Source organism: Girardinichthys multiradiatus, chromosome 2, assembly GCF_021462225.1.
Source record: "Girardinichthys multiradiatus isolate DD_20200921_A chromosome 2, DD_fGirMul_XY1, whole genome shotgun sequence".
In the NCBI taxonomy this organism is placed as follows: domain Eukaryota; kingdom Metazoa; phylum Chordata; class Actinopteri; order Cyprinodontiformes; family Goodeidae; genus Girardinichthys; species Girardinichthys multiradiatus.
In genome coordinates this window covers 46,101,633-46,129,337 of record NC_061795.1, presented here as the reverse complement: position 1 = coordinate 46,129,337, position 27,705 = coordinate 46,101,633, and the positions used below count along the sequence as shown (strand labels likewise).

At 41.2% G+C, this 27,705-nt stretch overlaps 1 long non-coding RNA gene across 3 annotated transcripts in view; it reads left to right on the top strand.

Moving 5' to 3' along the window:
* Positions 1-26,158, top strand: part of LOC124877981 — a 33,324-nt gene extending 7,166 nt beyond the window's left edge. The window contains exons 3-4 of one of the 3 annotated variants that reach the window (XR_007040641.1): positions 25,404-25,519; positions 25,831-26,158. This is a non-coding gene — a long non-coding RNA (uncharacterized LOC124877981). Of the gene's footprint in view, positions 1-11,156; positions 13,091-25,403; positions 25,560-25,830 lie in introns of those variants that run through there. The other 2 variants (XR_007040642.1, XR_007040640.1) reach the window with 2 other exon arrangements.
* Positions 26,159-27,705: the final 1,547 nt, after the last annotated feature.

The window sequence follows — 27,705 nt, the reverse complement described above, 5'->3', positions numbered from 1 at the left end:
CCTAGTGTTTACTTCTTAAGTTATTTTATGGTTGTTTTCTTATTATTTTGTATGGCTTATCATTCTTATTAGGCCCGAGCAGGAAAACTGCAAGGGCCTATTGTAATCACTCGAATTCTTATTCGTTTTTCCGCTGCCTCTTTGCGGGGCAATATGGGGACTTTGCCATGCCCCAAAACTCACCAAACTTCACCCAAAATTGTCCCCCGCGTGAAATTCTTGATCCTTAATGTCATCGTCAGTGGGCGTGGCCAAACCACTTAGCCACGCCCCCAAACGTGAGATAGCCCGAACCGTAAGTCGTACAGATCTGAAATTCGGCACAATGCTAGAACTCCTAAAACCAAGAAAAAAAGTATCTTGGGGGTATGTCCTAAAATGCACAGGAAGTCGGACATTTTGGATTAAAGGCCGATTTTTGCCCCTTTTTCACTTTTTCTCACCTCGAACTTTAACGAACTCCTCCTAGGGATTTTGAGCTATCGGGTTCATATTTGGTCTACATGCAGTTAAGGGATGGGGGATTAAAAGTTATCAAAATAGTTAGTTTTTGGCCATGTTTAGGGGGCGTGGCCGGGCCACGAACTTGGCGTTCGCGCCAAAAGTGAAAAATTGCAATAACTTTCCCAAAGAAATTCCAAATCACACCAAAGTTGGCATGAAGGAGAACATTAGGGTTCCCGACAATCCTATGGGGTCATATGCTGACATCATCAAAGCCACGCCCCCTCAGAACAGGAAGTCACTTTTTTCACTTGGAAAGTTGCCTCTCTGACCCTCTTGACCCAATCAACTTGAAAGTGTGTCAGAAGACTGATAACTAGTGGGTCTAACTTCGTTTGAGGCACAGTGTCTTTTCATAAAAGGGCGTGGCCGTGGCGGCGCCGCGAAGTCAGACGTCACGCCATCGCCATACGTTTGCCTCTAATTTCCACATAGATCATCTCATCTGCACCACATTCAATGTGATTGATCCTTGTCCAGTCCCCCACAAAGATCTGATGACATATTCGGTGCGCGTCGCCTAATTCGTCCACAGCGCCCCCTAGAATATTTCAATAAATCAGCCCCAACCCATGCTTTGACCGAGAATTCTGAAATTTGGTACACTTATGTATCTTCTCAGGACCTACAAAAATGTCTCTTGGAGCATTGGTCTAAACCCCACAGGAAGTCGGCCATTTTGGATTGAAGTTGCCATTTTGACCCTCTTTTGGGCGTTTTTAGCCCGCATATCTGAGCAAACTCCTCCTACAGCTTTTGACTTAGAGACTTGAAAATCACTCAGTATACTCTTAAGGGATTGGGGATCAAAAGTTATCAAAAGCTTTTTGATACATGAAAGCGTGTGGGCGTGGCCACCCCTCAAAATATGACTTCTTGCCATAAAACACTACATTGATATAGCTCCTACAATGAAAGTCACAGACAAATGAAACCTTCTGGGATTGATCTGCCTCTAGGCCTCAACAATATTCACTGATCAGATGGTGACATCATCGAAGACCCGCCCCCTGAGAACAGGAAGTGCCATGTTTTCCTTTAGAGAGTCAATTTTTGATGTTCTTCACCTAATCAATGTGAAAATGTCCCAAGTAACAGATAACATGATGGTCTTAGAAATTCGCCAGGACTGACTGCTTTAACTGGAGAGTGTGGCTATGATGGTGTGGCGAATTCTGATGTCACGCCACGGCCATACGTTTGCCTCTAAATTACACCTGCATGGTCCCATTCACTCCAAACTAAATATGCTTGATCTTTGTCAGCCCCCAAACAGCTCTATTGGATTACATTTAAATTTGGATCAATAGCGCCCCCTAGGACACTTCAAGGGCTATATCTCCCTCATACATCATCGGATCCACTTGAAATGTAGTATACATGATCATGACTTAATGATGGACATTTTGACACAGTCAATTGATGATGTCGTTTTAGCCCCACCCACAAACAAACAAGTGAGTGTAGCTTCCATCTGGAAGGTCAGAATTACTCAAAATTTTGAATGCTTTTTGCCAGACCGAAACTCTGCATGACCGAAGATCATATGACATGATGCTCACAGTACCACTTAGTGACGACGTGTTGAAGTGAAGCGGTGTCATCGTCGGTGGCGTGTATGAGGCGATGCCAGGCTCCTGCGGTCGCTCAACAGACTGAGTTGCGCTGAGGGGTGCGAGGGCCTTCAAAGCTGCTTGCAGGTTTCTAGTTATTATTGTAATTATTATAGTTCTTGGTCTTCGCTGGATTCTCTCTCTTTATTTCTCTTTAGTATCTTTGCGTTTAATTGTGTTTTATTATTTGTTCCTTTGCACTCTCCTTGTTTACTAGTTTATTTTCAGTTTCCTTTCCGGTTTATTCAGTCAGTGTTGTTAGGTTTGTTTACTTTTGTATTCAGGTTTTCTTTATGGGTTCTTTGTTTGTTCTCAGGTTGTTATTGTTGTTCCTTTGTTCCATCTAGTTTCTCTGTTTACTTTAGTCATGATTATTCCCCATTTGATTATTTATCTTTGTATATAGGTGTGCTTGGTCTGTGTTTCTGTTTATTAGTTACTTTGCCCATCCTCAGTCTTTGTATTTGTTTCACCTATTCCTTCTGCCTCCTTGTCACACCTGTTCCCTGTTTTCTCTGATTACCTGCCCTTTGTTATCCCTCTGTATGTTAGTTGGTTTTGTGTCATTGTTTGTTGCTGGTTCCTTGTGTTTGTCATACCCCGTTCTCAACCCACGTATTTGTGCTACGTTTTTCTATGTTCCTGCAGAATCTATCTTGTAAGTTTTTTGGACCTGGACTTTTGTTTGTATCTGCAGTGCCTTCTTTGGTTTCTTTGAAAACCTTTGGAAATAAAGCTGAAAACCTTTTACAACATGTTGCTGCCCAGCTCTTGTCTGCACTTTGGTCCGCCCGCAAACCACATCGTGACACACGGACCAAAACCGGGAGCTGGTTCCACAGGAGAGGAGCCTGATAACTAAAGGATCTGCCTCCCATTCTACTTCTAGAGACTCTAGGAACCACCAGTAAACCTGCAGTCTGAGAACGAAGTGCTCTGTTAGGAACGTATGGAACAATCAGATCTCTGATGTATGATGGAGCTAGATCATTAAGGGCTTTATATGGGAGGAGGAGAATTTTTAATTTTATTCTGGATTTAACAGGGAGCCAATGAAGGGAAGCTAAAATAGGAGAAATATGATCTCTCTTTTTAATTTTCATCAGAACTCTTGCTGCAACATTTTGAATCAGCTGAAGGTTTTTAACTGCATTTTGTGGACATCCTGATAGTAACGAATTACAATAGTCCAGCCTTGAAGTAACAAATGCATGGACTAGTTTTTCAGCATCACTGCTGGATAGGATATTTCTAATTTTGGCAATGTTCCGGAGTTATTTCCAACTTTTCTGCCTACTGCTCTGGAATTTTTGGACATTCTGGTCAAAGGTGCGCTCACCTTTGTTCACGCGGTGAAACGCCAGAAGAGAGGGAAACGGGTTGGGGTGCTGGTACGTCTTCGCCAGCGTGGACTACGAACACCGTTACCTGGAATATTTCTCTCTAACGTGCGCTCACTTCCCAACAAAATTGACGAACTACAACTGCTGTTGGGGAAAAACAGGGACTTTTATTCATCGGCAGTTTTGTGCTTCACGGAGACGTGGCTGTGTGGATTAATACCGGACTCTGCGCTGCAGCTGGCAGGATTCCAGCTCTACAGAGCGGACAGAGACACGGAACTCTCCGGCAAAGCAAAAGGTGGAGGAATCTGTTTTTACCTCAACAGTGGTTGGTGCAACGACGTGACAGTGATTCAGCAGCACTGTTCTCCAGACCTGGAAGCCTTCATTATAAACTGTAAGCCTTTCTATTCCCCCCGTGAGTTCGCTTCGTTCATCCTGGTCGGTGTTTACATCCCGCCGCAAGCTAACGTGCAGGTCGCACAGCGCATGCTCGCCGACCAGATACTGAGTGTGGAGCGGACCAACCCGGACTCCTTAGTAATCGTCGTTGGTGACTTTAACAAAGGTAATCTGACCCACGAACTCCCCAAATATAGACAGTTTATTAAATGTCCGACCAGAGAGGACAACATTCTGGATCACTGTTACACCACCATCAGAGACGCTTATCACGCTGTCCCACGTGCTGCACTGGGCCAATCCGACCACATCATGGTCCACCTGATTCCTGCATACAGGCAGAAACTAAAGCTCTGCAAACCTGTTGTGAGGACGACAAGGAAGTGGAGCAGTGAGGCTGTGGAGAATCTCCAGGCGTGTTTAGGCTGTACCGACTCGGATGTGTTCTCAGCCAACGACTCTGCATCTGTCTGGAAAGGGCTCAAGCAAATCACCAACTACAAGCCGAAAGCCCCCCACTCCATCAACGACCGATGCCTCGCCAACGACCTGAACGAGTTCTACTGCCGCTTTGAAAGACAAAGGGACAGTCCTGCAACCATCCCCCACGACGCCCCCAACAGCTGCAGCCACAATCCACCACCCCCACCTCTCCAACCTCAAGAGGGGTCTTGGCACCTCCAACCCCCACCCTGAAGTTCCCACCCACCAGCCCCCTACCCACGCCGAGGACGGCTCTTTCCATCCAGGAGAGGGACGTCAACAAACTCTTCAGGAGACAGAACCCCTGGAAAGCTGCTGGTCCGGATTCTGTCTCACCAGCCAGCCTGAAGCACTGCGCTGATCAGCTGTCTCCAGTCTTCACAGACATTTTTAACACCTCACTGGAGACATGTCATGTGCCAGCCTGCTTCAAGTCCTCCACCATCGTCCCTGTTCCCAAGAAGCCAAGGACCACAGGGCTTAATGACTTCAGACCCGTCGCCCTGACCTCTGTGGTGATGAAGTCCTTTGAGCGCCTTGTGCTCTCACACCTAAAAGACATCACCGACCCCCTCCTGGACCCCCTGCAGTTTGCCTACAGAGCCAACAGGTCTGTAGATGATGCAGTCAACCTAGCCCTTCACTTCATCCTCCGGCACCTGGACTCCACAGGAACCTATGCCAGGATCCTGTTTGTGGATTTCAGCTCTGCCTTCAACACCATCGTCCCAGTTCTGCTACAGGAGAAGCTCTCCCAGCTGAGTGTGCCCGACTCCACCTGCAGGTGGATCACTGACTTCCTGTCTGACAGGAAGCAGCGCGTGAGGCTGGGGAAGCACGTCTCTGACTCCCTGACCATCAGCACCGGTTCCCCCCAAGGCTGTGTTCTCTCTCCTCTGCTCTTCTCCCTGTACACCAACAGCTGCACCTCCAGTCACCAGTCTGTCAAGCTTCTGAAGTTTGCGGACGACACCACCCTGATCGGACTCATCTCTGATGGTGACGAGTCCGCGTACAGATGGGAGGTGGACCATCTGTTGGACTGGTGCAGCCAGAACAACCTTGAGCTCAACGCTCTAAAGACAGTGGAGATGGTTGTGGACTTCAGGCAGAACCCAGCCCCACTTGCCCCCATCACCCTCTGTGACTCCACAATTGACACTGTGGAATCTTTCCGCTTCCTGGGAACCATCATCTCCCAGGATCTCAAGTGGGAGCCAAACATCAGCTCCCTCATCAAGAAAACCCAGCAGAGGATGTTCTTCCTGCAGCAGCTGAAGAAATTCAACCTGCCAAAGACTATGATGGTGCACTTCTACACAGCCATCATTGAGTCCATCCTCACCTCCTCCATCACCATCTGGTACGCCGCTGCTACAGCCAAGGATAAGGGCAGGCTGCAGCGTGTCATTCGGTCTGCTGAGAAGGTGATTGGTTGCAGTCTACTGTCGCTCCAGGAACTGTACACCTCCAGGACCCTGAAGCGGGCAGGGAAGATTCTGGCTGATCCCTCCCACCCCGGTCACAGACTCTTTGAAACTCTCCCCTCTGGCAGGAGGCTGCGGTCCATCCGGACCAAAACCTCACGCCACAAGAACAGTTTTTTCCCATCTGCCACCAGCCTTGTTAACAAAGCCCGGAAACCACCCTGACACTCTCCCTTCCCCCCCGCCCCCCTTTCTTTTTTTTTGCTAACAGGACACCTGTAACCTGTAACTCTATGCGTTACATTAACGCTCAGCTTGGACTCCTGCTTTACTTGCACAATGATCACCTGCACTGTTGTATTGCTCTTGCATCTTATACCGCTCTATATTTACTCTCACTCACTTAAAACTGTGCACATATATTTATATTATATTGTAGATATGTTTATACTGTTTAATTTGTATTGTATTGCACCGACTACGCCAAAACAAATTCCTTGTATGTCCAAAAACGTACTTGGCAATAAAGCTTTTCTGATTCTGATTCTGATTCTGATTCTTAACCTTTAAGGGAATTTTGTTTAAAAATGCAAAGGAAAATGAAAATTGCTACACCTCCTAAGTGTAATAATTGCAACTTGACTTTTGGTTCACCCCCTTTTATGGCAGGGTGTATTAGATTAAATTTGGAATTTAATCTGGCAATAAATCCTGTTCTTTAAAAACACAAAACAAATTCAGGGATTAATAGATACACAAATGTTTTATATTGAGCTGCATTTACCACTAAATACATCTTGCATTCATAAGTACCGTGCACTTTTTGGTAAAAAACTGTTAATATGAACGTTTCTGCAGGCGTAGAATCAAGCAGTGTGTTATCTTGTATTCTCTTCATCCTTCTTTCTTTCCTCCATTCTTTTCTCCTTCTCTCCCCTTTTCCTTTTTGCCCAACCTCTCTCTCTTTCGTGCTTCTTTTTTTTTTCCTTTCCATTTCTGTCTCCATGTCCGTAACAATTGAAATAATCCCAGAGCATTTTCTAATAAAGTTTCTTTTATAAATATCAAGCAGAGCTTCAAAGCGTCAGCTGTGATGCTCCACGTCTGAAAGTAAATCTGTTGTGCTTTTTCTTGGCACTCAAACAACAATTCTGAGTGCTACTCTGTCAAACAGGACAAAAAAAAGACTATTACATCAGACCACCTAGCCTCATCGAAACACAGTTTTTTGAATACGACTGTAAATAAAATGAGAACACATACGTTTGAGTGAAAACCTTAAACCTTTTAACAGGTCATTTTTTGAGTGCATGTGCCTGAAACATTATGGAAACAGAAGAATGAGTTGGATAGATCATCTGTGTTGACTGGAAGCTATCTGGCTTTGCTAGGCTGCTATTTTGATAAGAAATAATACCTTGTGTGTGTGTGTGTGTGTTTATGTGTCTCACGTGTGCTCACCAGCAGCAGATATGGTCTGTTTCCAGGTCGGTGGCATAGCCCAGCCTGAGTCATATTACCACGCTGTCATACCAGCTCACATCTGCCACAGGACAGACAAAATCCAACAAAATGTCCAGGAGCTGGCAGAAAAAGAAATGGGAGCGAAATGGAACAGACGCACTGGCTTTTTTTCCTTTATGTGTGCGCTAGATATTGCTTTGATTTGTTGGTGCGGATCCGACTCAACGGTTCATCAGTTAGTGCTTAACACCACACCCACACTCCTACAGCTGCAATCCGTTAGACTCCCCGAGGTTCATTTGGAGCTGGCTTATTCTTTCAAAGGTCATTAACCAGTCTTTACACACACACACACACACTTCCAGCACAGATTAAAACCTGCAAACACACACACACACACACACTCAAACTTCCATATCATTAGGCACTTGAACCAGGGAAACAATGTGTCAGCTGTTAATGCGAGAAATTAATTCTGGACAAAGCACTCGTCATTTTGCTGTGACACTAGTGTGTGAATCAAAAATAAATGTAAGGATTATATTATATTAAGAAATATAAATGTTTAATATAATTTCTAAAATATTATTAATATTCAGGTTCAAAATTAAAGGATTTTTAGTTGTTTCTAAGAGCTAAACCGAAGCTAAGGAAAAAAATGGACGTTTTTTATCAAGTGCAGATCAAAAGAGATGACAACAATAAGTTAAGATATCCTTGATAGACACATTTGGATCTTTTGTTAAGCTGCGTGCTTTTGAAAAACAATAAGCATTAAGTTCAATAAAACCTGAGTAAATCCAGATTTCCTGTGTGGTTGTATATTGATTCCACACCTGCCATTTCTCCACCCGGCCCACATTGGGCCGGGTGGAGAAATGTTTCTGTTGCCATGGAGAGACAAGACTTGACTAGAGAAAGGACCCCACACCATTTACTAGCTCCAACAAAGCCTGGATGCACCACAAAAGAGAAAGCCAAGTGATGCAATAAAATGTTTGTCATAAAAACTACAACACATCTGTAAAAACTATCTGCCCCTTCATACATTTCTTCTGTTTCTCTCCTAAATGTTTAAGGTTGAACAAGTTTTATTGTCCTAGATAACCTGATAAAAAAAACACTTTTCAGATTGATGATTTAATTTAAAAAGAGCTGTCCAAATGAACCAGTCAGCTGCTGCTGATCAAATGCATTGATTAGCTGATCTTCATCAGTGTGAGCATCTCAATAAAAGCAGGGGTTAGTCTGCTGCTTTGTAGCATACAGGAGTGTGTTAACTCATATTGATGTGGAAAGACACCAGCAATTGTTATAAGGTAATTTCCAATACTAATTGCAGTCCATGATTCCCCAGAGAGAAAGATTATTCCCAAGTGGAAAACATTTCACAGCTGCCAGGCTTCCCAAGAGTTGCCTTCCCAGTAAATTCACCCAGAGTGCAATGCTTAGACATGACCAAAAACTCAAGAGCTCGAGCTCAGACTCCACTGGTCACAATTAGCATGTTAAATGTTAAAGTTTAGGACAGGACAATTAGAAAACTATGAATTCATTTATGAAGAATCGCTTGGTTGGAAAGGTTAAAGGTGAAAGTTCATTCAGAGAGCCAAGATTTTGTCTGTATACCATATTCTGGAGTCACATTTAAACCCATCTGCCTGACACCTGAAGTCTGGCTTAAACTGGGTCATCAACAAGAAAATTATTCAAAACACAGCAGCAAATATATCAGTGTTTATAAGTCCTGTTTGAAACTGTGTGTGTAACTTCTGTTCGGTGTGGTGTTTATAATTACTGATCCCAAATGCTGGCCTGCTTTTATAAGAGCATTCACAAAAAGACTTTGGGAAAATGCAAACACCTCTGAATTGACAAATGAAGAATGTGTGGCTGATCTGAGGAGAGTTCTGGTTAACTCAAACTGTTCTGATAAAAAAGGTTTTATTGCCGACTCCGAAACTGAATAATATTCATTTTCTGCTTCACTAGAGCTGTTATACGGTCTAAAGAGCTGTGAAGCTGAATTTGTCAAGGTGTCTTTGTCTTCATGTAGTCATAAAGTGTTCAGAACCTGAAAAAATAATTACAATAAGGTTTTATTTATTCAGTTTTCAGTTTTATTGCTATCAGGTTACATACACGTCATCGTGAGCTTAAATGTCTTTAAGTGATGGACTCAACCTTTTCATAGTTCTGTCTGCAGTGTTTAGAGATAAAAAACATCCTTGGATTGAGCTCTAAAAGAGAAAAAACCTCGCCAGCTTGAGCTCAGAGGTTAATGGGAATAAAGCTTTACAAAGTAAAGTGAAAACATTTAAAAACCTACAAGGACAAATTCCACCTACTGATGAGTTCAAAGCTCAAAGTGTGTGCAAGGTTTCCTGACAAAGGTCTATAATGTGTCACACAGTGCATCAGTGTCTAGAAAATGTAAATTAGAGTGACATGCATTTATGCAAAGCCTATGAAAGAAGTCCTACTACTCACAATTATTTTTAAAACAGAGAAATAAGAGTTTACCCTGACCGAGTATAAATCTGCAGTTAGATGCAGAAAAAGGATGATTCAGAAAAGGAAAAAGAATGTGGAGAAAGAAGACAGAAAGACAAAGGCATTACCTCCCATTTTCTTTAGCAGATGACAAGGGTAAAATAATTATTATCACACAAACAATAATCTGTCTTTCCTGTACCGTCTCCCCTAAGTCGCATCCGTAGCTCCAGGCAGATAATATACTGGACTGCCTGAGATGCATTTGAATATTTCTTTGGCAGGAAATCACATTACTGGCTATTAAAAAGTAATTATTTGTACATAAATTCCCTGCAAGTTTGAGCTCAAACTTGGCAGATGCCTGTGTACTTCTTTATGTGTACGCTCTGGTGTGTGTGTTTGAGTTCAATTCTAAGGCAGTTAGCGTGTGAGGCGTTGCGGTGTTGTGTTTATTAAAAATGCAGACAGCCTCTCCATCATCAGAACACACACACACACACACACATACACACACACACACACACACACACACACACACACACACTTTGTTAACGAAACTATATTTCATAGGGCGCATGATAATGTAATTACCAATACTTAGCATAGACACCGAGGAAGAGGGAGAATGCAAAGAATAGTTACAAGGAGGAGCAAAAAGTTAGAAATGAGACACTTTGTTACTGAATATGAAGCACCTCCTGCAGAAAAATAACCAGCAGAAACTATTTGGAATAAGAAATTGAATCAAATTTAAAGGGGACATATCATGCTTTTATATCTTTCCTTTTCTTATTTAAATTATTCAGATGTGGTCTGTGGAACTGCAATGCTTTGGTTTGAATTTGTCGTTTTTTTTATCTCCTCAGGCATTTCTTTTACTCATTTTTTAAGCTTCCTTTTTGATCATCTCATTTTGTTGTGGTGTCTTTAAATGCAAATGAGGCACTTCACACTCCGCCCCCCTCCAGACTGTGGAGCTTTCCACTCCACCTTGTAACTTGTAATCCCATTACTAATGTTACTGATAACATTTTTACACAAACTACATGTAAGGTACCTATTAAAAATGTTAATGCTACCACAAATTGAATGAACAAATTGAATTAAACAAGACCCCAACATAGTTAACGAGTTAGCTAACGCTAGCATCACTGAATGCATTTGGATCATGTGTTTCCCAAGGCAAAAAGGAAACCAAACAGATAGCAAAACTGTTTGTTTAGTATTTTTATTTAAAACACACAATAAGGTGATGTCCTTAAGGAGTTAAAAGCAAGCGCACAGCATTAACAGTAGCATGAGTCACGAAGCTGTGCTATCAAAACAAAACCCAGTAAGTTCTATCAACACCTCAACAATCAAGCTTGGTGTCATTTTACCATTACCGGCAGCTAACCTCTTTGCTCTGTCCATTGCTTCCATAGACAGAAGGAACTGACCCTTCAGACAGACTGAGTCTCTCGGCTAATCCTCCTTCATACTGGTTGAGGTTGCTGAAACACTTCTCCCCGAAGTGCTTCGCGCAAACAAGGAGAACTTTCGCCACTGATGTCGGCACGTTTCCATGAAAAATAAAATGTAACCAGGCACTCCGAAGAGGTTCTCATCCTGGGGGACGGTGTAATGACTGGTGTGGGTTAATACACCCGACAACAGAACATTTAGATTTTTCCACTTGCTGCTTTGGCATCTTTCAACTTGAACTACAAGAATGCTGCAAGAAAAAAATGACGGATTCGCTGGATTGGTTAGTCGGAAGTCAATGACCATCTTTAGAAGTTCCACAGGAAATACTGTGATGTTATAGGGAAAATGGAAAAATCTGAACAGACTGACCAAATATGATAGAAAAAGCATCTAAATACTGTATATCATCTGTATATCTGGAGTGACTAAATTTAAATTTTCTAGACTTTCAGACACTCCCAATACACAAAAAATGTGTTTAAGAGCTAAAAAAGTGGATTTTGCATGATAATTGCTCTTTAAGAAATACGGTCAGTTTGATGCAGTTACAATGTTTTTCTGCCAACATGTATAAAAGCAAACCAACCCAAGAAGTTTTCTCTGGAAAAAAAAAGGTATTTTACCAGTGATATAGACACTTTTTTATTAGTAAGAAATTGCTCCAAATTACCGGTAACTCCTCTAAATCTTTCCATTTCAAAGATTTTTTATGGCAGGGAAACAACAATGCTCTGTTCTACTGTTGTAGTAGAGGTGGGCCAAGCACATACCACCCCAACATGTGCAGATCAAATGAGCAACGTCTACACTTTTAGCATGATGTCATGGAACTTTCTACTTTAGACAGTAGTTTATACGAAGATAAAAAAGTGGTTTAAAAACTTCCAGCAGATGTCAAACTCAAACCATCAGACTGACAAACTGTTACTACTTTTACTGTAATAACTTTTAATCTGATATTTAAAGAAAAAGTATTCATCTCCCTGTGTTCTTGTGTATTTATTGACTGTAAATCAGTGTCACTGGTCCATGTTAACACATCCTCCTGAACTTTCTGGTTCTCCTCTTCTGTAGATAGCGTAAGTATTAGTAACAGATAAATACGGGTTTCTCTTCTCGTCACAAACCTTCCTGACCTACAGGAGTTGAATCATCCATGTTTAGTCTCAGAGGAGCTGTTTTTCTCATTAAAATCTGTTTGTTGCTCTCTGGTGGGAGGTTATTGCAGACAGATTGTGCATAGACTGCTTTTTCTTTGCTGTCTTTGTTATTAGGTGTTCCTCCATCTGGACCTCCCACATTAATAGCCTTTATTAATGTTTAATAGTGGGATTACTCTGGGAATCTTTATTTGGCTTGGTTTCGCCTCAAAATGAAACTGGACTGCAATTTATTTGCTTGTGTTTGTGGTGAACTTTGATGTCCTGAAATGTCCTTTAAACCTGTCGGTTTTTTAAAAGATTTCAGCTCTGAATGTAGCCAGGAAGATACTACAGAGGTGGCTGAGAAGAGATGAAAACATTGTCTCTAGAAACAAATTAGAAGGAACCTCAAAGGGCAAATTTCATAATTGTTTACGCATTTTCTGTTATACTTACAGTTATGTTTATCTCTAGTTTGAAAATATGAGAAAAAGTGCAAGAATAAAATTTTAAAAATAATGTGCTTTCTTTCTGTTATTTGCATGGTTTTTCCATTTTGTTGCTGTTTTTATGCACTAACATACATGCATAATTTGTACATATTTCAAATTATCCTACTCAGTTGCACATTTCTTCGAATCTGAGTATGAAGCTTTTTAAAAACAGCACAGTACTTAGATTTGCCTTTCTCTTTGTGGCTGGTACACCTGAATTTTCCCACTGAGGAACAATAAAGGTTATTTCTATTGTATTGTATTCTATTGTATTCTATTCTATTCTAGAAAAATCTAAGGGTGCAAGAAAACGAGAAGCAAATTGGCTGCTCTTATGTTAAAGTGGTTGACAAGGAATACAGTGAATTTTTGTTTTCTACCTAAGATTCATGGATTTAAGTTTCTGTGTAAAGACAAACCTGCAAAGAGATGCAGAAGACTTTATAGGAAAGGCATTGAGAGACAGCTTGCCGTCCATTAACAGCATGAATGAAATAGACTAAAGGACAGTAAACAATGAAAGCGGGTTTGTAAACAGTAAATGAGTGAAAGCAGAAAATGGAGACAGACAGGGAGGGGAGGCTGGCAGTGTTTATTATCAGGGGTCCTGTTGGATATCATTCAGTTTGGAGCCATAAGGCTGAGTTGGCACTGTGTTGGATATGCTGTCACACAACTCTGATTATGAGCTTACTGCTGCATGAGAGATGAACTCTCATGGTAGATTGTCTTTGTTGGGATAATTACTTGTTTCTTTTATTTATCTAGAAATAGAACATTGCATGATGCTGCTGTTCATGACAAACTGGATCTTTTTGTGTCATCTAAGCAGATTTCAGATTATTCTATAAAAATGTGTTCAATGGTGAATGCCTGGTTAAAGACCTTTTTTAACATGTGTTTTTACCCTGGAAGACTTTACAACTTTATGCTGAACACATTGTTAAACTGCAAAATACCAAAAATCTGTGCCAAAAATCAGGATAATATTAGCAAATAACCAAATTTTTTCAGATGATTTCCAACAATGTATGGAATCTGTGAAAGCTCAGAAATATTTAGTTTTTTTCCAAATCCAGAAGACGATGTAGTTAATGAGCGATATGATGATACTCAAGGTTCTACTCTTGGCCCATTTCAATATTCTTTACACAAACTTTCTTTGGAATACATTATCCAGTACCATGGTATGTCCTTTCATTGTTGTATTGTTGAAACCTCACGTTCTCTTTCAATGAAACCAGATTAAACCAATCAGACACCACGGGTTTGTCTTAAAGATGTAAAGACATGGATGACAAGTAATATGTGTGTTCATTTTGGGTAGAAGCTGTCTACCTTTTATTTTGGTCTTAAAAGTAGATGAAGATTTCATTTCCAATCATATAATTGGACTTTGTGGAATAACTTAAGGCTACTCTGTTGGCCACATGTAGCATAGAGGCTCAGAAGTTTATGAACATGAATGTTGTACAATAATTAAGTTAAAGTCACATAAACAGCCACACTCCACCTTCCTACTGACACCAAAATAAGTAACACAGCTTTTCATCATGATGGAGAAAAACTCCTTAGAGCTTGGAGGCCTTCATGGTTTGGGCTTACACTTAATTCACAATAAAACACAATCATTGTGCTGTGACAATGGGTCATTTTGCATGCACATGCAGCAGGTTTTGTAACTAAATCATATCTGTAATGTTTAGCAATGCAGTTGATAAATACAGCAATATTTCTTTAAAAGAGACCGCAGTTAAAATATTCCTGTGGTTATGGCCTTAAAACAAAAATCTGCATGTTCAGACTCTGACAAACTCCGTACATAGAGAGAAGTAATGATAACATAGAGCAGCTAATATTAATGACTCCCGATTTATAATTGGGGATCCAGCACCTGATGCTACGACAGTCTGACTGGGTCATTTGAGCTGATTGGACTCAGGGGATGTTGGGTTATAGAGGCACGTGCACGGGGACAGAGACAGATGGACAGACGGACAAACGGATGTGGACAGATGTACTGAGACCTGCAAACCCTCTGAGGAAAACCACATAGACCCAGTGACAGTGACTGTTCTGCAGATGGTCCAGCCAAGTCCGTAGTTCAGCAGGTGGGACGTGGATTGGCTCTCCACATGTGGCACAAACTGTTGTTTATCAGATAATACCTGCAAAAACTAAAGCTTATTTTAGCTGTGATAAAGGAGACATTACGTTGCATTCCTTTTCCAAGGTAGAAACAGTAAAAATGCATCAAGTGGAGTTCAAGTATCTTGCTGTCATGATCACAGCTATAAAGGAGATTTGGTATGATTCTTGGGTCTTTCTTCTTTTCTCTGTTGATTATGTTCTCCAAAGGTGTTGCCATTTTAGTTCATTCTTGTGTTCTTTGTACATTTAGAATGATCTCTGTTACATTTTTCTCTAAGGTTTCATGTATCTCTGTTCAGCTCCTTTCAGGTTAATTAGTCTCCCTCCCTCAGCTCCATGCCTTTACTCTGCCTGAGATGTTGCAGATTTCTCCCTGATTACTCACACCAGCACTCTTTGTAATTCTCCAGACTTTCCTTAGTATATAAACTCTCTGATTCTCATTGTTCCCCCTCTGGATCCCTGTTGGGTTGTCTCATGTTGCTTTGCTCCATTCAGCTGGTTGTTCCTCAGCCCATGCTTTGCGTCCTGATCTGCTGTTTTCATACCATCCTTAAGTTTTTTCTGTTTTTTCATTAAAGAATGCATTGCCAGTTTAATCTGCACCTGAGTCCTTCATCCAACCTAACAACCATGACAGACGGAGAACCAGATTGAAGCTTTGTCTGCAGCATTGAGGACCTGACTTTGATCTGTTGTGAAGCGAAAGGAGCTAAAAGCAGAAAGCTCTGGATTTACTGGTCCATCTATGTAAAAACCGTCACCTGCAGTCATGAGGTATGGAGCATGGCAATACAAAAAAAGGAGGTTCCTTGATACAGCTATCTGAAATGTGTTTCCTCTGTAGATGTCAGGGTTTGGACATCTTGGACTTTGTTTTTGGTTTTGTTTACTGTTAGCTAGAGGTTTCTTGTTTATGGTTTTGTATTCATGTTTCATTGTTTTCTGTTTCTCCTACAGTTCTGGTTTTCTTCTGCCTCCCAGTGTGTTCTCCTCTCGTCATTAGTTTTCCTCTTTTAGTTGATTACTCGGTTTTAGTTCCCTTTATTCTCCAGTCCCTCCTTTTAGAGGTTAGCTTAGTTATTGTTTACTTTTATTCTAGTCCTCGTTTTCCCCCGCTTCATTCTCAGTTCGTTCTATCAGTGTTGGTTTAGGTTTGTTTACTTTTATAGTCAGGGTTTCTTTATGGTTTCTATTTTGCTAAGTTCTTAGGTTGTTGTGTTCCCTCCAGTTTCTCAGTTTCCTTTAGTTTATGTTTATTCTTGATTCTATGTTTTATTTGTCTTGGTCCATAGTTGTCGTTTAGGTCTGTTTCACTGTTGTGTTTATTAGTCCCTTTCCTCATGTCTTAGTCTTATTAGGTTCACCGCCTCCCTCTGCCTCCCTGCCTTTTTGTCACACCTGTTCCCTGTTCCTTTGATTACCTGCCCTTTGTATCCTCTCAGTATATTAGTTATTTTGGTTCATTGGTTCTTCGCTGGTTCCTCCAATCACATTAGAGGATTAAGTTCTGTGTTTTACTACGTTCCTGCAGTATAACTCAAGTAAGTTTAGTTTGTACTCATGCCTTGTACCTGCAGTGAGTTTTGCTACGGTTTTCTTCGATTTGTAAATCTCTGAATAAAGCTGAAGACTGCTTCAGAATGCTGCTGCCAAGCTCTTGTCTGTGCTTCGGTCCACCCAAAAACCCCAACGTGACTACAGGAACCAGCCAAACGGACCAAGCGCAGAACGTTGGAGAGCTGAAGAAGTGGGTGCAGCAATAGGAGCAGACGCTGCGCGCTTTATATGGGGAAGAGGTGGAACTTTCCCCCTCGCCTTTGTTGCAGGAAGAGATGGAGGAGTGCTTCAGTGAGACCAACTGGGCGGCTGTGATTTTTGAGCCGGGTTGGAACCGCTCTTCTCCAGCCCTTGCCTCCTCCAAGTGACGTCGCCCTCGCCGCAGGCGTTTCACCCCAGCACAGCAGCTCCGGTCGAGCTCATCATGCCCACAGCAGTTTCGCCTCAGCTCACGCTTGCAGTGCCTCCAGCGGAGCCATCCTCACTTTCACCAGCCGCAGCAGAGTTTCTGGCTGGGTTTTCCTCCTGCGCCGGATGACGTTGGCGGCGGAGGGCAGCCGCCACTGGAAGGGTCCGGGTGGACGCCTCCTATGCTTCGAAGTAAAAACCTGGTTTATGTCAAAGTTATCAGCCTAATTTGTTGCGGTGAACCCTTTTCTCAGAGCACGGCTTCCTCGCGGCTGTTTTCTCTGGCGTGGGTCCAGTCCGGACTGGAGATTCCACAGGAGGAGCTCATGAGGCTGCGGGTGATGGGTTTTGCTGAGGACCCCAACGTGACGGTAGAGTACCTGGATTGTGCCTTAGAGATGGCGGTACTCAACATAGAGTACCGCCATCTCTAAGGCAGAGAGCCAGTATCTCTGTGCCTTAGAGAAATGGTGTTGAGCTCAGAGAAGAGCCATTAATAATCAAAATTGAAAAGGTGAGATGTTTCAGATCTAATCTAAATAATGATGCATCCTGGATGACTTCCTTTGGAGGTTTTCCATTCAAGTTTATTTTTACTGATCATGCTAACCTGATAAGAATAAGGTTATAGAGCGAGAGGTTTTCCTTCACGAGTCTCACCACAACTGTGGTAATATCATACTAGAAACTCTAAGCTGCTGCTTGACCTCGTTCCTTCTCCTCATCCTCCTCCAGCGTTATCGCTAGGTACAATGGCAAGGCTGCTTTTTTGCAGAGTGATAAATAAATGTTGCATTTAAACTACAGCCTACCAAACTCACAACTTTATTCGGATTACTAGCAGCCTGCCTTCATGCACAATTTGGAGGTGAGTTGCTCTTCTCTGGCTGGGAGCCACATTTTCATCTCTATATGCAAGGTGAATGTGGTGGTGCCATTTTTTTTTAGGTGTTGTGGACATGATGAGAATGTATCCTTACTCATCCATGTGTCCATCCGTCCGCTGTCTATATCTGCTTAACCTTGCAGGGTCGCAGGGAGACTGGTGCCTATCCCCAGCCCCCCTCGTGGTTCCTCTTGCCCAGGGTACATCCTGCACAGGTCACCAGTCCATCACAGGGCTACATGTACTATACAAGCACATACTCACTTCTAAGGGGGAATTTAGAAACAAAGTTGACATAATAGTCTTGTTTTTTGACTGTGGGAGGAAGCCACAGTACTCAGAGAGAACCTATTCATGCATGCATAGGGAGAATGGGGATTACAACCCAGGGCCTTCTTGCTGGAATGTAACAGTACTTACAACTGCACCACTGTGCAACCCCCAAACCTTAATTCAAATCCCCAGTGACCAATCCAGGAGAAGAGAAGGAAATAAATGTATAAATCTAAACCATACACCCATCTCATCTGCAATGGTTCAGTTTCATAGAAGTATGGTTGAAGATAACATTTGCCGATTTTTTAGTTTATCTGCTGTTACTTTGAGCTAAACAAGAAAACACATTATGTCCTCTCAGTTGCCAAACTGTCCTGGTGGTCATCTCTGCTGGGTTTCAGTGAAATAAAAATACTATTCATCCTTTTTTCTTTTAAAGGTGCACCAGAAAAACAGAAGCAGAGATGCATGTTTAGCCATTACTGAAAACCTACAACGTTAATCTGTGGCTATTATGAGACCTCTAACAAGATTGTAGACTCAGAAGGTGAAACAGATCTCAAACATTTTCCTTTGGAGTTTTTTTTTTGTGGAAAGCATAGACACTGCACGTCAGTCTGGACTGGTTTCCTCCTGTTGGCATCATTAGGAAAGAGGGAGACAATCACTCATATCTTCCTGACAAGTCTTGGGTGGCTGTCAGAAACTGATACACTGCACAAAGAATCAGAGATCGGAGCTCCATCTGGGTTTTTTCATCCGGAAGTATCACAGAGAACTGCTTAACGTTTGTATGACCAAAATAGATCAGAGAGACAATGACCCTGTTGTCCCGTTCCGTAAAGGATCCATGTGGCTGCTTGTGAATTTATTGGTGTGACTTAAAAGCAACTTGCAGATATTCTTGGCAATAACTTGAGCTCTGCCAAGAAGACTGTGTCTGCTGTTAAGACTTGACTGTGAACAGGAAGAAACGGCATTTAGTCAGCCAGTGTGGTGCCTTTAACAATCTTTCTGGCTGCTATAAATATGCAGTAATTATTGTAGTTTCTGTTGTATTTCCAGCTTCAGATTTCAGGTTACTCCTCCTGTAAAAATCTTGCTGTCATCTGTTGAGGTTTTGTGTGAAAACATGGTGCATTGGCAGCCAATCAGACTTTGTGGCAGGAAACCCATCTCTGTCTCGCTGAAGGCTCGTCATTTCAAACCCTGACTGAGTGCCGGTTTGGAAGTCCATTCAGCAGAATGTGTCTTTGTACTTGACACAAACATTTTGTTTATGTGGCAGGATCGTTCATTCTGATCAGCAGTACAGACAAAGTATCAGATTACCGCAGGAACCTGAATACCTTTCCTCAGTCCTTGTGCCAACGTGATGCAGGTTCTTTGTAAGAATAAATCTAATGAAATTTTCACTTTTCCACACTCAGCGGTGAGTGTAATTATTTAGATTCCTTGTCATCACACCTATCTGACACGTCTTAGTATCAGTCCTGCCAGTTATGTGTCAAATTTACAGCCTAACCTTGGCTGACTTGATGCCTTTATTAAACACAGACTCAGCAGGCTGTTTTATGAAATGCCTTGTCATTCAGTCCAAATACTGCAACACAGGAATTGCTGTGTTCAGATGGGACGTTTGGTGTTTTGTCCCATGCTGCTGCAAAACATTCATTCGGCAAAAAGTCTTAAAATAAATTAATATTTTATTGCTGCAGCAAAATCTTGGACTGAAAACCTTTAATTTAAGAAATATTTGTTTTTAACATTAAAATCATAGGTGTAACAATAATTACCAGTAGGACAGCTGTTAGTCATCGTTAACACAAGGGTTGGAGCATCCAGAGAGAGGGATCGTTCCTTTTTCCACGGTCTCTTTAGATCCTCCAGCCCTGGGTTCTCTCTGATGATCTCTTCTCTTCAGCTCACCCCAGAGATCTTTGATAGGATTTAGCTCTGGAGTTTTAGATGGCCAGTGTGAAAGTTGACATAGTGTCTAATAAACCATTTCTGTGTTGATTCGGCTGAATGTTCTGGATCAATATACTCCTGAAAGACAAAGTGATGACCCATTTTCAATGTTATGCCAACAGATCTGTATATAAAATGTCCTGGTATTTCTAGAAGTTCATAATGTTCTGTACTCTAACAGCATTCCCAAGGCATTTGGTAGAGAAACAGGCCCACAGTACCACACATCTTCTACCTAGCTCTAGAACCAGTACTTAACGTTAGCTACTGTGGTTCGGTAGATTTATTATTTGAACCGGCAAGACTGCAGTGGGCTGGTTATTTTACTGGTGGAGATGGGAGCTCTAGGGTTCTGGTGCTGTGTTCTAACGGTCTCGTGAACTGATCTATGCCCCATAACTCTGTGTTCATGCCTAGTGTTTTTGTGATGGGTGAAGAAGTGGGGGTGTGTCTTTCTTTAATTAGATTTGATTAGTTGTGTAAAGTTGTCTGTTTACTGTAAACTGGGTTTTTTGGCATCTAAATAATAATTGCGGTTATTATCAGCTTTAGCAGCAGTTTATGAAGTACGTGTAAATCTTTTGAATTGAAGCTTGTTTCAGCTCAGGTTGTTGCCTATGGCAACCCAGAAGTGATAATAGTACATACATTTGCATGAATATGTGTCACACCCACTGTGTGTTTCTCACTTTGGTTTATTTTTCATTTCTCACCTCTGATCCATCTGTTCATTCATTCAGCTGATCTGAAGAGGTTGGATTAAATGACCTCAGAAGATCTCAGGTTGGCTCATCTGTGCTTCCTACTTTCACTTAGTAAAATAAAGAGAATACTAGTTTATAAACTGGACTCTGAAGTTGGTTAAGTGTCTCAGTCATTCAGGACATAGTGACCCCAAGTGCTCATGGAGTGGGGGCTTCAGACCTACACTGCGGTAAAAGGTGTTTGCCCTGTTAATGATTTCTTCTGTTTTTGCTTTTCTATCTGACACCTAAACGTAATACATTGTTAAATTACGAATTAACTGTGATTAGACATTTCTGGTAAGCTGTGCAGCTACTTCATGGCCACAGTTTCACCTCTTAATGTAAAGTTTTGTGCATCCGTTTTGATGCAACGGAGGCACATATCTGGAGTGACAGAAACTGCCGAGTTACTTTTTTCCTCCACACGGCCATTCCTGGAAGAGCTTGAAAGCTGGAATTCTGTCTGATACAAGAAGGTCAGGTTCCCCCCCCCATTTTTCTTCTTCAGACCTATCCATCCTCAACTGGAGAAGACAAGAAATCAATGTCAGAGTTGTTTCGTTCTTTTTATATTAAATTGGATAGGTGCATTCAGAGGTCTGGGCAGGATGAGGCATAGTTAAGGTGATTTATAATCACCAGTAGTTAATCCAAGGTATCATCTTGTTGCATGCAATACTGATTGAAGTGTTTCATGCTGTGCTGTGTTTGATTTGTTGTGCAAGGTTTTGTCCGGCTGATCCCAAATCAGCCAGGAGTTGGAAGCTGGACTTTTAAAGACTACTCCTTTGTTCCAGTTTTATTACTGGAGTTTTTCCACTGAGTTCCCGCCTCAGAGTTTTATGACACTTTGTTCGAGATTTGGGGCAATGAGCTGCTAGTGGCTAAGAGAGCAGCCCACCGTCTACCAGCTGATAGCCACCATCGAGACGCATCAGCACACCAGGAGGGCTTCTCTTTCCAAGTTAACCTAAATTGCACATTTTGTCCATAAAACTGCTGGTTTGATCTTCATAGACACTCACTGCGCATATATTTTCTTTTATTATTATTGTTAGGTAGTCATTTTTATCCCCTTTGTGTAGAATAGTGCTTGTTAGTTAGACCAGAGTAGTAATTATAACCGGGCTATATGGCTTCAATAAATGTTCGCATATATAAAGAGAAGTATTTGTGTTTCTTTCGTGCAAGAGTGATTTATCTGTCAAATTAAGGTCAAAGTTCCCCCATCTTCAGTGCAGCGGCATTTGGCATGGTTTTGGTTAATAATTATCAGTTATTAATGATAATTAACTAATTGTAATTATTAAGTGCCTTGAGCCATAATCACAACACCAGAGGACATCTCTGACTTCTATTCGTAAGCAATGATTTTTGGTTAAGAAAACTATTTTTCTGAATTCTGATTTTTAATTATAATTTTTGACAAATGTTTATTAATCAATAATCATAATCCTTACAGTTTATACATCAAAATGTGCGATGGCACAGCTAGAGAGGACTCCACAATGCAAGACCCAGCACAGTGACGTCAGTCCAGCAGTTAAATAGTCCAAGGTCAGTAGTAGTATTAAATAGAGCATTAACATAAACCCATTGTCTTTCATTGGGGATTCTGACCTATGTTGTAAGAAATTATTCTGTATTTGGTGTTAGTAAAATACTCTTTGTTTTGTAGAACTCTTGTGCTGGAGATTTAGTTTTTCTTGTGTTGGAGATTTAGTTTTGTCAGACAGGTCACCGTCTGACAATTTCAGACAGTGACGTGTGTTTTTACTGTGTAATGTTTCCAGGTGTGGATAAATTCTCCCTAAACCTCGTGGGAAAACGTTTTGACCCAAAACTTTTAGGTGTGTAAAGCTGAGGATGAGGAGGACAAGAAAATGGGAAAACTCAAATGTGCCCTCTTTTTAGAAGGGTCTTATTTAGTTGTATAATGTCGAAACAATTTATGGACAATACATTTCATTCAGTTCCTCTTTCCTGTACACTAAACTCAGGGTAACCAAATATTTGACTCCTTGACTGTTTACATGCACCATGTGTCGTAGGGAAGCGTTGTCTTTGCGAGGCTGGTCCTGAGAGGTATTGGAAAAGTCTTCGGTCTTGATTAAATGTGATTCTCTTTGTGGAATACCAGAGGATGCACAACCGAACCAGAGCTGAGGGTGAGCAAGGTAGATAAAAAAATATTAAAAAGGAGAGCCAGAAAGAACGGTGACGTTAGTGGAAGGAAGAAAACTTAAAGGCTTACCTGAAGCTTCACTCCAATATGAAAACACAGCGTCAGTAAGAATCTCATCATGGCCTCACTAAATCCAACTTAATTGACTACAAATCTTGGCTCAACAATCCCCGGCTTTCCATCAGTTTACCTCCTTTCTCCCTGCACTGAATTATCTTTATCTCTCTCCTGATGCACTGCTTTTAAAGACATTTATTGATCTGAACCAAACTCAAGTTTGTTTTCATGAAATTTCTCATTTTTACTCCTTTAAGATCTTCTAAGAATTTATTCCTTTCTTGGCGCCTTTTATCCATCAGCACGGAGGCTTTTGTGCGTCTGTGGGATTTTGCGAACACGCGTGTGCTGTTATATTTGAGTGTGTGAGACAGAGACTTCACACTAGCCTCTGTATAAATGAGGACTGCCCGTGTTTTGATGGAGAGAGCAGCTCATTAATATTCATGAACAGAGGAAAACATCAACCGAACACTTGACTCGGCCCTCACAGGAGTGTGTGTGTGTGTGTGTCTGTGTGTTACAGTGAAATGGTCTACTTGTCAGCAACAGTCCTGCTTTTGAGCCTGTTCCTGCCAAGGTGCGGCATGTTATATTTGTTTTTCGAGACATTTGGTAGAAAGTTCTTGCCTGTGGATGTTTATCGACAAGTAGGACAAACAGACTGTTGAAGGTGCCGAGCTTGGTATAAGATTGTGATCGAACGATATGAAACCACCGTACGCACACAGTATTGTAACAAAAAGTAAATCCAATGAAATGTATGATGCACAACATTTTCACATTTTATCTCAACCACAAACTTCAATGATATTAGAATTTTCCACAATAGACTCACAGAAAGTAGCACCTAACTGTGAAGAGGAAGAATAATGACACATGACATACATTAGGAAATCCGAACACATGTATTTGAAAAGATTTGGAGACCTTTTATCAGCTTTTTAAAAGATTTAGATGTAACAGATGATTTGTTGATATTTGGAGATCACTTTCAGGATTTAGGTAAAAGTATACAATTGCAGACATGTTATAAGACTATAGTTTAATTTTTAATGCTCAATTCTTCTGTTGATGAGTAGTGAGTGTGAAGAGTGTAAAGAGGTCATATAGCAGTCATGAAAGAAATTTGTATGGATCAGACAGCATTTTATTGTAAGACTGTAATATCATCCACTTGAGCTCAGTCCCCTTTCAGTCTGACACCCCTAAATTACAACCAGTACAACCAACTGCCTTCAAAATTACAAAATGCACAAATATATTGGAGCCTGATGAGTTCAGCTTTGGACCTGTAGTTTGCTTATTTTACCTGCAGGGTGCAGTAGGTCTGGTAGCATAACTTTGTATAAAAGGTTGTTTGACAGTCGTTATGTTGGAGAAATTGAAAGCAAATATTCATTTTAAAACTGATAAAACTTCCTTTAGTTAATATATTTATATTTAAACACATTAGTTGGTTCTTTGTCATATTTAGCCAAAATTATTTCGAACCATTGCAGAAGGTCCAAAGAGCCACTTTTGTACTAAGCTTTAGTACAAAAGTCCGTTTTTACAGAAACCGGTTTATAAACTGATTCAGCTCTGCTGCTTGTCTCTAAACTGTCACAGTACAATATTATGAATCTTGAATGTGTTATGATTTATGAGGCTGTAGCTGGACCAAAGTGCAGACAAGTGATTTGGGGCGACATGGTAAGTAGAAGGGTTTTAATGAGATCAAAAAGCAAAAAATTTGTTATTATCAAAGCACTCAGAGAACAGGATGGAACCGGATGGGGAGAAACCAGCAGACAACAGTGAAAACCAGGGGGCTTCAATACAGGGGAAGTGTTATTAGTGAAACCAGGTGAGTCTAATAAAGGGAACGCTGAACACCTGAGGGAGAGTCTGAGCAGCGAAACAATGGAGTCCAGCATAAACACAAGAGAATAACCCAAATGCACAAACAGAACACAAGAAACAAGTAAGAAGCTAAACACAAAGAATGAACCAATAGAAAGATAGATATATCTGTCTTTCTATTGGTGCTTTTACTATTGGAATGAACTAATGTGAACAAATAAGGCAAAAATAACAAATGTTGAAAACCCCAAAATGATTAGATAACAAACAGAAAACCCAAACATCCACAGATCATCCTAATATGAAAATATTTAAAACATTTGTGCTGAGAGGTTATTTTACTGCTAGTTTAACATTAATCCCTCAGCTCTGTCTGAAGTGTGCCCACCGGTCTGTCTTCCTCTTCCATTCACTGTTTTAACCTGGTTTGTCTTCTTCTTTGCTGCCTTCTCCTCCATCATCTCTACGTGTGAGTGTTTGTAGGACGTTTAGAGGAGAACTCGCGCACAGCTGCACAGTTTGAACTGTCCAGAGGGAAGAACAGGAGATCAGCAGTGCACAGCTGTCCGCACACCAACGTGCTGGAGGACAGATCAATTGTGAGCATAAAGAGATGGAAAGCAGGCACCTGTATAGAGGGTAAAAACTCTGGAGAAGTGTTGGTGTGTTTTAATGTTGGGGTTATGTTTTCTGTTTAATGCCAATCAAAAACATTTGGTAAAAAATACTTAATTTAGGATTTGAATTATCTTCAGTCATTCATCTTTGTATTGGTTTATGGGAAATGAGGTGAAGTCAGTGTGAAGTCTGAAGAGATGGAAACATGACTGTGTGTGTGTGTGTGTGTGTGTGTGTGTGTGTGTGTGTGTGTGTGTGTGTGTGTGTGTGTGTGTGTGCATGCATTTATTAGTGATGCAGATGGGATGAAGCAGCTGTCAGTGAGTTCTGACGTCCCGCTGTCAGAGAGCAGTGATGGAGAGGCTGAAGCACACGAACCTAACCAGACTTCAGTGAGGGCAGCGGTGCAGCATGTTGAGAGATCAGGTGGCTGCAGGTTTCCTGTCTCTGTTTCAAACAAAAAGCTGTGGAAAGTCGAGGGACAGAGGAAGACGCCTTCCTGCACATCGTAGTGTCACTGTCCTCATACATGTTGGGTTTCTGTGAAAGTGCTCGGTTTGTCACAGAGAGCAGTAACCTCTGAAATGCTTTACTTCTCTGAAATAAACAGGCAGTGTTTGGTTGTGTTGGTTTATTTGTGTACTTACTGAAGTGGTCCTGAGTGGGAAACTGTCCCGGTTTATGATTGTGAAGGACCAAAGCAGCAACGGGGCATCGGCAGGAGCATGGCGGATGGATATATGTTAATGTAAAGAATGAACTTACAGACAGAAAGGAACCATAGGAACCAGGGAGATGGCAACAGAGAACTGTTGGGATTATGATTATTGATTAATTAATATTTATCAAGAATTATAATTAAAAATCATAATTTGAGAAAATTAATTTCTTAACCAAAAATCCTCATTTATGATGTCAGGTTTAAACCACCTAACAATATTTATTAACATCACAAAAAGAAAAGAGAGACAAAGTATTAGGTATTTTACTCGCTTTGCGAGGAGAAACGGTCAAGATATGCCTAGTTACAGATCTCGCACCGCTCTGAAGCCTATCCGACCGCTTCTTCTTTTTATTGTCTTTCGGGGGTCCCTAGTTTACAAAAACATTGTTCTCTAAAGGATGGGGGAAAACAGCTGCATCGTAAACAGGTCATAAACAGCTTTATACATTAACAACACATTTCCACAGTCCCCTTTCAGCTTCCAGGGCCGGTTGTGCCTTTTGTTGAGTGTAATCAGCCTTCATCTTTATGACCTCCTCAACTGGACTGCTTCCTTCTCTGCTAGTTCAGCACCACTTTATGACCTTTGCCTGCAGACAAACTCACACATCCTTTACTCACACAAACATCATGAAAGGTTATGAGATCAAATAGTCAAGTTAAAGAATAGGAGAAAATATAAGATAAATCTATATTCAATTATTCCAACATATGAATTGAAACCAGAGATGTTCTCTGGTGTTGTAATTATGGCTCAAAGCCCTTGATAATTACAATTATTAAATTCTCAGTAATAGTTGATAACTATTACTAGATGTCACTGTTTAATCAACCGTTTCTGCTGAAATGTGGGGAACTTTGACCTTATTTTGACTGACGAATCACTCTTGCACAAAATAACACAAACGCCTTCTCTTTATCTACGTGAATATTTATTAAATCGACAGTCCTGATACAATTCGCTCTTCGATTCAATAGTCTTCACCTAATCAAACATGCAAAGTTCTACACAAAAGGTCAAAATATCTAACTAAACAAAATAAAACAGCCTTGAGTGTGGATGAAATCAAACAAGCAGTAATGGCAGTTATGTCAAAAATACAAGAGGAATATGGTGTTGAATGAAGCTTTGGGAGCGGCCCGCCAGAATGTGGCTCTGTGTAACACACACACAGGGTCATAAACCCTCCCCCAAAGTTGTAAACTCAGTGGACAAAAGATCATAAACTTTTTGGTGGCAAACCAGTAAAACCAGTAAAGTTGAAGACAAAGAAAATGATGAATTTCACCATGAGGTTATTATAGCAGTTCAGTGTTACATCGCACCTGCGCCAGGTGTCACCCAGTAAAAACACAACTTGAGAAGCTCGGTGGCTCCAGAGTCCAGCGATAATCAACATTCAATAACACTTGGCATGGAAATTCAACCTGGAAAGACTCACA